The sequence below is a fragment of the Schistocerca americana genome, chromosome 1 (assembly GCF_021461395.2).
Source record: "Schistocerca americana isolate TAMUIC-IGC-003095 chromosome 1, iqSchAmer2.1, whole genome shotgun sequence".
Taxonomy (NCBI): domain Eukaryota; kingdom Metazoa; phylum Arthropoda; class Insecta; order Orthoptera; family Acrididae; genus Schistocerca; species Schistocerca americana.
The window spans coordinates 438,185,269-438,197,234 of NC_060119.1; the positions used below are offsets into that span (position 1 = coordinate 438,185,269).

At 44.0% G+C, this 11,966-nt stretch overlaps 1 non-coding gene across 1 annotated transcript; it reads right to left on the reverse strand.

Annotated features, from left to right (window-relative positions):
• Positions 1 to 2,141: 2,141 nt before the first annotated feature.
• Positions 2,142 to 2,215, reverse strand: Trnat-ugu. The gene has a single exon. It is a non-coding gene; the product is annotated as a tRNA-Thr (tRNA).
• Positions 2,216 to 11,966: the final 9,751 nt, after the last annotated feature.

Consider the following 11,966-nt stretch of genomic DNA (forward strand, 5'->3'; position numbering starts at 1 on the left):
CTGTCATATTTTGAAAACAAAACTGTCTAACTGGCAACCACAGATAACTTGTGTACACTAAATATTAAAATGCTAAAAGAGGCTATAAAAAGTAAGTTACACATTATTATAGCAGACCAAGTAACTTCTATTGAATTTTGAACTACATTACGGAGTGGCGCAGATACATGACACCATTTTTCGTTGTACCCACCGAGTATCTGCAAACAACGGTCGGAACTTTCTACCACTCGCTTAATTCCTCGAGGATAGAAATCCGCTCCTTGGTCATGGGGCTATTCGAGAATCGCTGTGTGAACGACCTCGCCGTTGAGGAAACGGTGACTGTTGCTAGTAAGTTCCTCGACTGCCTGAACATTGTCGTCAGTGATCGACAACGATGGTTCTCCTTCTGGATCAGCATCATCCAAGTCTTCATGGCCTTGGCTAAACTGGTGAAACCATTTCGCTTGGGCTGGACGCGACACTGTGTTTGGTCTATATACCGTCAGAATTTCACGTCGGATATGTGTGCAATTTAAACGTTTTGCCAACAGGAATCGCATTTTTCTGCGTAATTCAAATATGGAGCACGTTTGCAGTTGCCGCGTCATTTCTCTCCTGCACTGTGATGTACTTGTTACTCGTACCGTAGCAGAACCGTGTCTACAGAAAACTCGTAAAGTGTATTCTCTTCTGACAATGCGTCACTCTTGTTGCGCAGTTGTCTGAGCGTGGGCTGAGATGTCTAACTTACTTTTTTAAAGTCCCCTCGTAAAATCATTAATTTTAATAACGATTCATCTGAACCTTCGTAGTAATAAGTCGTCAAACAAAATATATATTCTAACATACTGTAAGTGCTACGATCCGAAGTACGATTTAGCTTATAAACAGACTGCCACTACTACTTTCGCTGCTGACTTTCCCGTTGCGCCAACGTTGACGACAATACAGGTGAAAAACAAACTTACGAGGAAAACTTTGGCGGAAAAAAAGATTACCGTCTCGTTGACGGAACCATTTAACCATTTTGCTATTCACCTCAGACAAAAGTAAACAGCAGAAAATGTATTTCTCTGAAGACAGCTGCATATTCTGGTGGAAACATCGACTTTTAAACCACTTTCGCTACGAACGGCCCTACGGTTTACATTTCACATTTGACTCGTTTGTTAATCTAATATCGTAATTCATAACTCGATCAGATGTACAAACCATAAACTGCGCACATTCACAAACACTCTTTTTTCCCAAGGGAAACAAATAGCACTAAACTGCGATCGCCACCAATAAAGCAGTGGCGTATTTCTCACGAGAAGTTTGTCATTCAAGAGAGACAGTTACGTGAAACTAGTGTCTCTATCACACATTGTAAGGAGATAAATGCTAGCCACTCTTTTTTAGCTTCACTGTAATGCTTGTAGCTGTTACTAAGATAATAGGTGTGTGCGACAAGCATAAATTTTTGTGGCGAAGAGTGAACCACATGTGTTGATTATCGCATCACCTTTCACTGGCTTAATTTTTTTAGATGAGTACTAAAAGCTGTGAATTGTTGCTGACAGCTCCCATGTCTCATTTTCAATCACGCCATCGTATCTAAAAGCATCGTTCGGTGTTCAGATCTCTAATATGTGGCGTCTAAAACTTAGTATTGGCCTCTGTCGTTCGTAACGCAATTTAATTTTGTAATTTGGTTACCAAATTATTTTCCCAGTGTTCTTCACCCCATTTTAAGCTTTAACGGAATGTATAATCACGGCAGACAAAACAGATGGATATTATTTAACAGAAGACGCTAATAATAAGATATACTATATGATCAAAAATACCGGACATTATTAGTGCACATTAATATAGAAAGTGTCCACTCGTCGCATCTATGATGGCTTTGACTGGGAACTTCCAGTGGGGTTTCTGAAAGTCTGTTCGGGAATGGGGTCCCGTTATTCCTCAGAAGCCGAATCCAGAGAAGCTAGTGACTTTGGGCACTGAGGTATGGACGGAAGACGACTTTCTAACTCATCGTAAAGGCGTTCCGTTGGATTAACTCAGGACTCTGCGCAGACCTGTACATTTCAATAAATGATGATTAACTGAAACCCTCAGCTGCCGACAGGAGTTGTTGATATACCTCGATGTGGACAGCTGAAAATGTGTGCCCCGACCGGGACTCGAACCCGGGATCTCCTACTTACATGGCAGACGCTCTATCCATCTGAGCCACCGAGGACACAGATGAATAGCGCGACTGCAGGGACTTATCCCTTGCACGCTTCCGGGGTTCGAGTCCCGGTCGGGGCACACATTTTCAGCTGTCCACATCGAGGTATATCAACAACACCTGTCGGCAGCTGATGGTTTCAGTTAAACATCATTTATTCCAGGGAAAAACTGCACGGTCATCAACAGTATCTCTCCTTTCGAGAACAGTTACTGTGTTCATATACATTTCAATAAAGTTATTGCTCGAACCATTGTCTCACAGATTCTCCTTTATGACAGGGTAGATTATCATGCTGATACACTTACCGTTTCCGATTTGTACCTCTACCGTAAGCAGCACACAGTGCTGTAAAATGTGACCATCTTCAACACGTAGCGAAGCACAGAGAGGGTGTCACACACTAACCGCAAAAAAGAAAACATCGCCAAACCGTAGCATAACACCACCTTCTCCGCTCTTTACCGTCTGCAGTACAGCTACCATCCTCCCACCATTCGCAGAATCTAAAGCCTTCTATGGAGTTGCGACAGGATATAGCGTGGTTCATCAGTCCAAATTACTCTTTCCAGTCATCCACTGTCTCACTTCACACCATCTCAAGTGTCGTTTAGCTCTGACTACAGAAATACGTGGTTTACGAGGAGCTGCCCGACCATTGCACCTCATTGTTTCTAACTCATATGCACAGCCAATATGCTAGTTGTACTGCTGGTAGCCCTTCGGAAGTCACGAATGAATCCTTCCACTAACTTCATGCTATTCCTTACAACCGCCCTCTGCAATGATTGAGGGTCCTCAGAATGAGATTTTCACTCTGCAGCGGAGTGTGCGCTGATATGAAACTTCCTGGCAGATTAAAACTGTGTGCCGGACCGAGACTCGAACTCGGAACCTTAGCTTTTCGAGGGCAAGTGCTCTACCATCTGAGCTAACCGAGAGACGAGGTACTGGGAGACGTAAGGCTGTGAGGGCGGCGCGTGAGTCGTGCTTGTGCAGCTCTGATGGTAGAGCACTTGCCCGCGAAAGACAGAGGTCCCGAGTCTCGGTCCGGCACGCAGTTTTAATCTGCCAGGAAGTTTGATGTTAGTGCACACTCCGCTGCAGAGTGAAAATATCATTCTGGAAACATCCTCTAGGCTGTGGCCAAGCCATGTCTCCACAAATCCTTTCTTTCAGGAGTGCTAGTTCTGCAAGGTTCGCAGGAGAGCTTCTGTGAAGTTTGGAAGGTAGGAGACAAAGCACTGATAGAGCTAAGGCTGTGAGGAAGGGGTGTGAGTCGTGCCTAGGTATTTCAGGTGGTAGAGCACTTTCCCGCGAAACGCAAAGATCCCGAGTTCGAGACCTGAGGGTCTGGTCCATCAGAGCATATGACCTGCCAGGTCTTGCTTTAGTTGTGGTTGTTTCTTCACGTTTCCACTTTAGAGTTGTATCACAACACTCGACTTCGGCAGATGCAGAAGGGTTGAAATGTCTCTGATTCATTTGTTACTCAGCTGACAATGTTCGAAGTCACTGTGCTCCCCTGATGGACCCATTCTGCTATTTCATCTTTTCTACTGACAGCACAATACTTCCCACCTCCTTTTATACTATGAGGTTCGCCTCTCTTGACGTCTAGTGGTCAATCCCGTGTTACGTAGGGGTGTCCGGATACTTTTGGTCAAACGGTGTACATTGGCCAGTAGGGCGAAAATCCTAAGTTATTATTCGTTTCTATATACTGAGTACATTGGAGATCCCTACCACACCTCTTTGGAGGACACTCGATGTTACTTTCGTTTCTTTTGAACATTGACCGTCCAGTGTAAAGTACTTGGTTATATTATTCAAATATTCGTGCAGTTCATCGCATATCCGGGAAAATATTCATTTGATCAAATCTTCGTTGGCATTCTACGATGTGTTACAATGCCAAACGCCTTTCTAAAACCTAAGAATCTACCTGTTCATTTGTATCTATTTCCACGTTATCCTACCAGGAATACGACGAGTTGTGTCTCACTCGAATGTTTTTTTCCCGAAACCATGTGAATCTTTGAGGGGTCTTATTTTGCTCCGGCAATATAACGACTGTAATGTTCGAGCACAGAATATTTGCTAACATTCTGCAACAAAGGTCATCACCGATCTTGGCATGTAATTCTATGCGTGCATTCTTTCACCCTTTTTGTTAATACGAGCGTCGAGAGTAGTCACGCGGGACTCCTCGGTGCGCAAGAAAATTTCAATAAATAAAAGGTAAGATAGGGGTTACTTCAGCGGGGTAATCAGTGTAAAAATCAAACGGAATTTTGTCAGAGGCTGATACCTTTATTTTATTTTATTTACTTTTTGTTACGTGGTCTTACGTATTTCAGCAACACGGGTGATAATATTATTATCGCTCATTTTTTAGTTCGTACGGCGATCAAACATTGATGTAATAGCGTCTTCAGGCATAAATACACATTTAAATGCACAGTTGTGTTCGGTTCCAGCACCGGACCGTTCCGGACAGACTGAGTGGAACCTTTGGATGCGTTCACTGACGTTATGTGTAACAGAACATTCATGCATTTTCCTACAGATCTTTAGACAGCGTCTTACTACGGATATTACTGCAGGCTTCACGTACAGGAATTGGATAAAAACATACAAACACAGTGAGAAATATATGCTTGAACACAAATACAGATGCTAGCCAAATTTCCATGTTGTGCTATTGTATGCCACCTCAAACAGCACCCGTGGAATGTTCTCAATAGGTTGCAAGTGTCAACGTGGTCACAACATTGCCGTGTAGTAGTGAGTGCATTATGTCGGACCTAAGTGAATCCGAATGCCGATTGTGTGAAATTTGTTGCTGCTCATATGGTGGGTGCTTCCGTGACCGAGGTAGGAGAAGTGTTCGGTATTCCAAGTGTCCCCTTGCTGCAGACTTATACTGCATACAGGGAATGCGGAAAAACACCATCCGTTAAGTCACAGCGCGGACGAAAGTGCGTGTTGAGTGATTATGACAGACGGCCATTTAAGAGCATCGCTACGAAAAAATACGTAAAATAAGAGAATGCAGCTGCAAAAGTCACCGCAGAACTGTATGCCACACCAGCGAACTTTGCCAGCACCAAAACAACATGTGGGGAGCTCCATAAGCCTGGAACTGAAGGATGAGCTCGAATTCCGAAACTACCCATCAGTGATGCAAATGCTGTAGGAGGAAACGTTCTGCGGAAGCAACAGAATCTGTACTACGGAGCAATGGATGAAAGTCGTTGGATGGATGAGTCTGGTTTGACACTGTTTCCAACTTCTGAATAAGTTTAAGTTCCAAAACTTACACACGATGAAAGCCATGTTGTGATATTTCATTGGCCTGATTCTTATTCTGCAAGGTCGAATTACTGCCAAGGATTATCTGACCATTCTGGCTGGTCAAGTCCACCACATAGCACAGTGTTTGTCTTCCAATGCCGGCCGGTGTGGCCGTGCGGTTAAAGGCGCTTCAGTCTGGAACCGCGTGACCGCTACGGTCGCAGGTTCGAATCCTGCCTCGGGCATGGATGTGTGTGATGTCCTTAGGTTGGTTAGGTTTAATTAGTTCTAAGTTCTAGGCGACTGATGACCTCAGAAGTTAAGTCGCATAGTGCTCAGAGCCATTTTTTTTGTCTCCCAATGCCGATGCTGTGTTCCGAGACCATAGGGCCCCTGTTGACACAGCTCGCATCGTCCAGGACTGGTATTGTGAGCACTACGATGAATTGTAACATCTCCCCTGGGCACCACAGTCGCCAGAGCTCAATACTATAGAGCCCTTGCGCTCTACTTTCGAAAGAAGGATGCGTGATCGCTGCCCACCTCCACAATCGTTACCTGATCCTGTCACTATGTTGCAGGGAGAATGCTTTAATATTCCCCGAAAAACATTCCGAACCTGTATTTACGCAATCGCGAAACGGCTAGGAGTTGTTTTGAATACCAAAGGGTTTCCTACATCGTATTAGGCATGGTGATGTGTTTTATTTCGACATCTTTGTTCAATCCCTTACAGGCCCCCCCTTTGGGATCATGAAGAAACACCTCATCTAACCCTACGGAATTTAAGAGTAATGGTGTCCGTGGACTACACAGTTTCTCGAATGTTACTAACACACATAGGCTGAAAGCAAACACTGATAAGTGATCTTGGCGACAGCTCGTTAAACACTGCTTTATAAATGTCGTCGATACGAGTGCGATACGTTCCATGCGTAACGGCAGAGAATCTGGGATAACCTGTGCTCCCTAGAGGATTTTCTGAATAACTCGGATTATTGACGCACACGTACTGAAACTGGTTCGTGGCCTTTACTGCTGGCTGTGGCTATAGGTCTTCCTCTTCCTGGGGTCCACCTACATTTAAAAAATGATTCAAATGGCTCTGAGCACTATGGGACTTAACATCTGAGGTCATCAGTCCCCTAGAACTTAGAACTACTTGAACCTAACTAACCTAAGGACATCACACACATCCATGCCCAAGGCAGGATTTTAACCTGCGACCGTAGCGGTCGCGCGATTCCTGACTGAAGCGCCTAGAACCGCTCGGCCACGCCGGCTGGCCCACCTATGTTAGTGGTGTAATTTTTCCGAGATAATTTCTTAAAACTAGGTGTGTGAGGCGTAGCGGATGCATTCAGGCCCGAAATGTTGCTGTTCCTCCTTCCTCGGAACTGTCGCCAAGTCCTACTCGCGGCAGCGGGAAGAATAGCGCACTCTTGGCGCTGTCCGTGTTTGAGACCAATCACGCGGGTTATTGTACCCCAAATTTACTCTTAAACTTTTACTGGTGGCCTCGGATTAATTCTCTGCACTACTACACTCGTGAAATCAGTTTTAATAACGGTCGACAGTTTCGTTTGTAACTCCTGAGACAGAGTTACACTTCTCATTATTCCAAAGACAATAATTAAAAGCGCTGTAGCTATCAAACTAGACTCAGAAAACGCACAACCAGAATGGAATATGTAAACCGCTGGCCGTTTATACACCACCTCTAACTGGCTCGTAGCAACTGTAGCCGATAATCTCCTCGACAACAGAACAAATAAAATTTACTTGCTTCAGTTAAGCGTCACTAAGTCAGCTTCGTTCAGTGAAACATGACCCCGATCCAGCTAATGGCTCCAGGCCCTGATACGAGGTGCCTGTACCTATCGAGCTCTTGCACGCTAACGAAAACGCAACCGTCGCCTAGAGACCCGCAAGAGAACCAGCCAAGTTCCACCCGCGGATTGAATCGTACTTTCTACTCTATCAGGTTTTCTGTAGTTGTTCAGAAGCGTTTTTGGTCCCGAAGGATCACTAACTCACGACTCCAGTTAAACATTTTAAGGGAGCACCTCCGCTCTATAGGGCCCATGGCCTGGTGCGTCAATCCTTCGAGGGCTGCTGGCTGGCTTTTTCTTCGCGAGTTCCAAACCGTTCCACGAAATTATTTAATAATTTTTTCGCCAATCAGTCCCAGCAACTAAATTGAGGCATTTACATTGCCCATCTCCTCTGCCCGCTGTCAGAACTTGTCTAGAAGATACTGATCGATACCGTGATCTTCAGAAATTCATTTCCACCACGTGGCGGAAGACACCAGCTGTCAAATGAAAATTACTCGCCCTTCAGTCACAGTCCTTTTAAGAGGACTGGGGAAAGACGGGCCCTAACCCTCAGGGTGAACATCTTTCTCCAGCTGTTGGAAACAACGCAGTAGCCGACAGGTTGAGAACTCGGACGTGGTCGAGAAATTATATTTTGCAGTCTTTATTGACGCAGGCGGGTCTGGTGCGCTAGTGGTAATGACCTACATGCCATTCGTGGCGTGTTCCACGAGAAGAACATTCGGGCCCTATGATCGTCTACAAAAAGTGTTTTTTTATTAATGCTTACATTTGTCAGTGTTAGTGTTAGAGGGTGGCCAGATGCCCCCTTCCCAACAGGGAACGGGTGGGGACGGGAAGGGCATGTGTCTAGTGTCACCCTATTTCGAAGTGTTAGACGAGTTCGAAATGTCTGTGAATCGTGTAACTGGCGCCGGACGTGGATACCAGTTCGGTATTCACATAGGCAGATGTGCGAAATTGTCTAAAAACAACATCCAGGCTCTCCGGCACACCGTCCCTCGTCGTTAATCCATCGGACGTATTCGACCCGGAGCCGGCGCGCTTGTTCGAATCCCAGAAGCGGCGTGATCACTCTCACTGCTGTGCGGACCGGTCAAATCGGATCTCAAAAATAATGCGAGTAAAGAAGCCGGCGATGGCGCAACGCCTATTTGAAACACTGGGACCTGCGGATAGCGCCGCTCCTTGCAATGTCGGCCACATAAATGCGTATGCAAATATTTCGTAGAATTTAGTCATATTAAAGTTGACCCGAAGCACATCACCACCGACATTAACTACGAAGCAATAACCGATCAGCGCTCGCATAACCGCCTCAAGATGAAATACCAGGGAAAAAAGCTAGAAACGTATTTGCTACAACGTCTCCAACGCCATCTTACCTACCAAAATAAGCGCCATTTGTTAGGACATAATAGATGGTAACACCCCCACTCCGGACAGATTCCATAGAATAAAGCTACAAGCCACCCAAATTGTTATCTCTGCAAGCTAGTAGAGTCTAACTGCTTTGTGGAGAAAAAATTAGCATCTGTAGCTGCACCAGGAAAATATTAACAGCCATGAACAGAACTTCTGCAAGAACATTATCAGTGAATGACGCCCTTTATACCGACTGGAACATTTACTCAAGTGCAAAACAAAATAGCTACACTTGGCTAATGAGGCATTTTGTGCAGTCCCTCATACCCCACAAATTACCCACCGTATATTTCATATAACTGAAGACATCGCAACCTGCTTCCAAAACTTCTTAAAGAATGTATCATCTTAATCGGGCATACCTAGGCGAAGTGAAACGTGTCCTCTAAAGTGCATGACGCTAATGAACTGGGTATTAATACACTCTAAAGCAAAAAGAAACGACAAACCACGAAGGAATTATCCTAGTGGGACAGAAATCAGTAGATGTGATGTACATGTACAGAAAAACAGATAACTACAGTTTCAGTAAAACTGTATGATTTATTCAAGAGAAAGAGCTGCATAAATTGAGCAAGTCAGTAACGCGTTGGTCCACATCTGGCTCTTATACAGGCAGTTAATCGGCTTGGCACTGATTGATGGAGTTGTTGGATGTCCTCCAGAGGGATATCCTGCCAGATTATATCCAGTTGGCATGTTATAGCGTCAATATCCCTACGTGGTTGGAGGGCACTGCAATAAAGCTCCAAACGTTCTTAACTAGGGAGAGATTCGGCAACTTTGCTGACCGAGGTAGCGTTTGGCAAGCATACGGTGATGCAAGCACGAAGGCAAGCAGTAGAAATTCTCGTCATGTGTAGATGGGTATTATCTTGCTGAAATTTAAACCCAGGATGACTTACAATAAAGCGCAACAAAACATGACGTAGAATATCGTCGACGTACCACTGTGCAGTAGGGTGGTACGAATTACAACTAGAGATGTCCTGCTCTGAAAAGAATGGGACCCCAGACCATCATTCCTCGTTGTCGGGCCGTATGGCGGGTGACAGTCAGGTTCGTACCTCATAGAAATTCCCGGCGTCTCCAGGCATGTTTCTTTCAATCTGGCATTAACATAAACTTCATCTCTCAATGACGTGAGTAGACGTCATGAACGACAAGTGTCTCAGATTCCACTTTAAACTGTACGTTCCTTTCCTTGCTGGATAACTGGGGTAAATTATGAACACGCGGATTGATGAAATGACGTCCAGATAATATATTAGCACTACGCCATTGAGCCACAAGCAATTTATTATTAGAGGAAAGTGCCCTAAACTGGACTGCCCATCGCAACGCCCGTCCTAAATCGGACCCCCTGGCCTCTTGGTTCTGCCTTCTCTTGGAATCATATATAAATAGTAGGTTAAGCGTCTTCCACTCTATAGTGGAGTGCACAAGTCATCAGCTTCACTTGTTACTTATCAGTTCGCCATTACATGTTTTGTCGAGGGAAAATGTTTTTAAATTGTGCTACTTTTATTACTCCGAGATACTGTCAGGTAAGACTTTCAACCAAATATGTTCTTCAGTAGTATGAACAGAAAGAAGAGACCCCCCCTCACACACACACACGCACACCAGGCTCCAACTCTTACGGGAATCGGCAAAATGCCGCGAGGAATGAGAATAATGGCTAGAGGCACTACATTAGTTGTACGTGGATAAATTGAGAATTTTTGTCTGACGTGAGGCGTGCGAGGGTAGTCCGTTCAGTTACGATGACCATTTTGTTCGGATGGCTTAGTGGTAAGCCAGCACGGTAGCTCAGTGTGTTCGGTCAGATGGTTGGCTGCCCTCTGTAACAATAAAACTGAGTAACGTATCCAACGATCAACTTGAACAGATCTCACATGACATGTGGCCAGACCAAATGCTAAGAACATAACGATTAAAACGAAAAATAAATAAATAAAAAGTGGTCAGAGCAACTGCCCAGTAAGTAGGAATCCCGGTCGGGCACAAATTTTCAACTTTCCCCATTGATTTAAATCAACGCCCACTCGCAGCCAATGTCTGTAATTACTTTGAGTGTTAAAGGTAATTTCTTAGGTTGAAGTTTGGTTAAAAATTTAGTATTCGATTAAAAATTGTAGGCTATAGGTGCAGAAATGGACCCCTTTCCGTTTTTTAAACTGAGCCCCTTAGTTTTTCATGTTTAATGGCTGACAGTATCAGAGCACACTTATGCCCTAGGAATTATATTGCTGGTTCTAAGAGGATAATGGGGAAGGTTAATCAGAGAAAGTGGAGACCACTTAAAAAAATTGAAGCTACTGATGCAGCTCAAAAAAAGAAGCTGGGTTGGAAGAAGCCCAGTAAACAGTTTAAGCTTCCAAAACCAGCCTTTGTGGGTTGTCCAGAAAGAAGCACGGTACATCCGAGGACCCAGAAAAAACAGAAAGAGGCAAACCTATAACTTTCGATAAAGCTCTTAGAGCTGGGTTGGTGTTGTCTTGCTATGGAAGCGTCTTTCTTTGGGCTTACACGTAATAACTTGTGAAGAATGGTCGTACAGATTGTACAGAGAAATGATATTCAAGACCCTTTCAAAAACGAACTTACTGGGAAAAACGAGTTAGTCTTGTTCTTAAAGTTCAGAACACAAACTGTCAGAAAGAAAGCCTACAGGAACATCCAGTAGCAGGGCTCTTGGTTTCAGGAAATAAAATACAGAGATACTGTATAACATTCTGGAATATGTTATACTACACCTGCTTTCGGTTTATTCTGATTTAATACGTTTTTCCAGTTCTATTTAGAGCATTTCAATAATTTTGAGAAGGGGTCCGATTTTGGCAATATTTTTCAAACAGGCTGAATGTAAGGTTTTTGAAAACACTTTTTTATTATAACTTTTAATTATTTTTCAAAGAGTAAAATCTAGACAGTGCAAAGCATTGTAAAGAAAATATTACATGCTTCTAAAAGAATTTTTTATTTTTCATCATTCATTTATTAATAAATCTGTCGACAGTTGCAGTATTTACATTTGGCGTCTATTTTCGGACCTTACAGGTTCATTTGCAAGTTTGGCCCATTCAGGCTGCGCTGAAAGTGCCTGATTTGGTTCTGACTTGCTAAGAGGGACATTCATCCCGCAAACACTGGTAGCAATTACTTCCGTAAAATATCTGGGAGTATGCGCGCGGAAC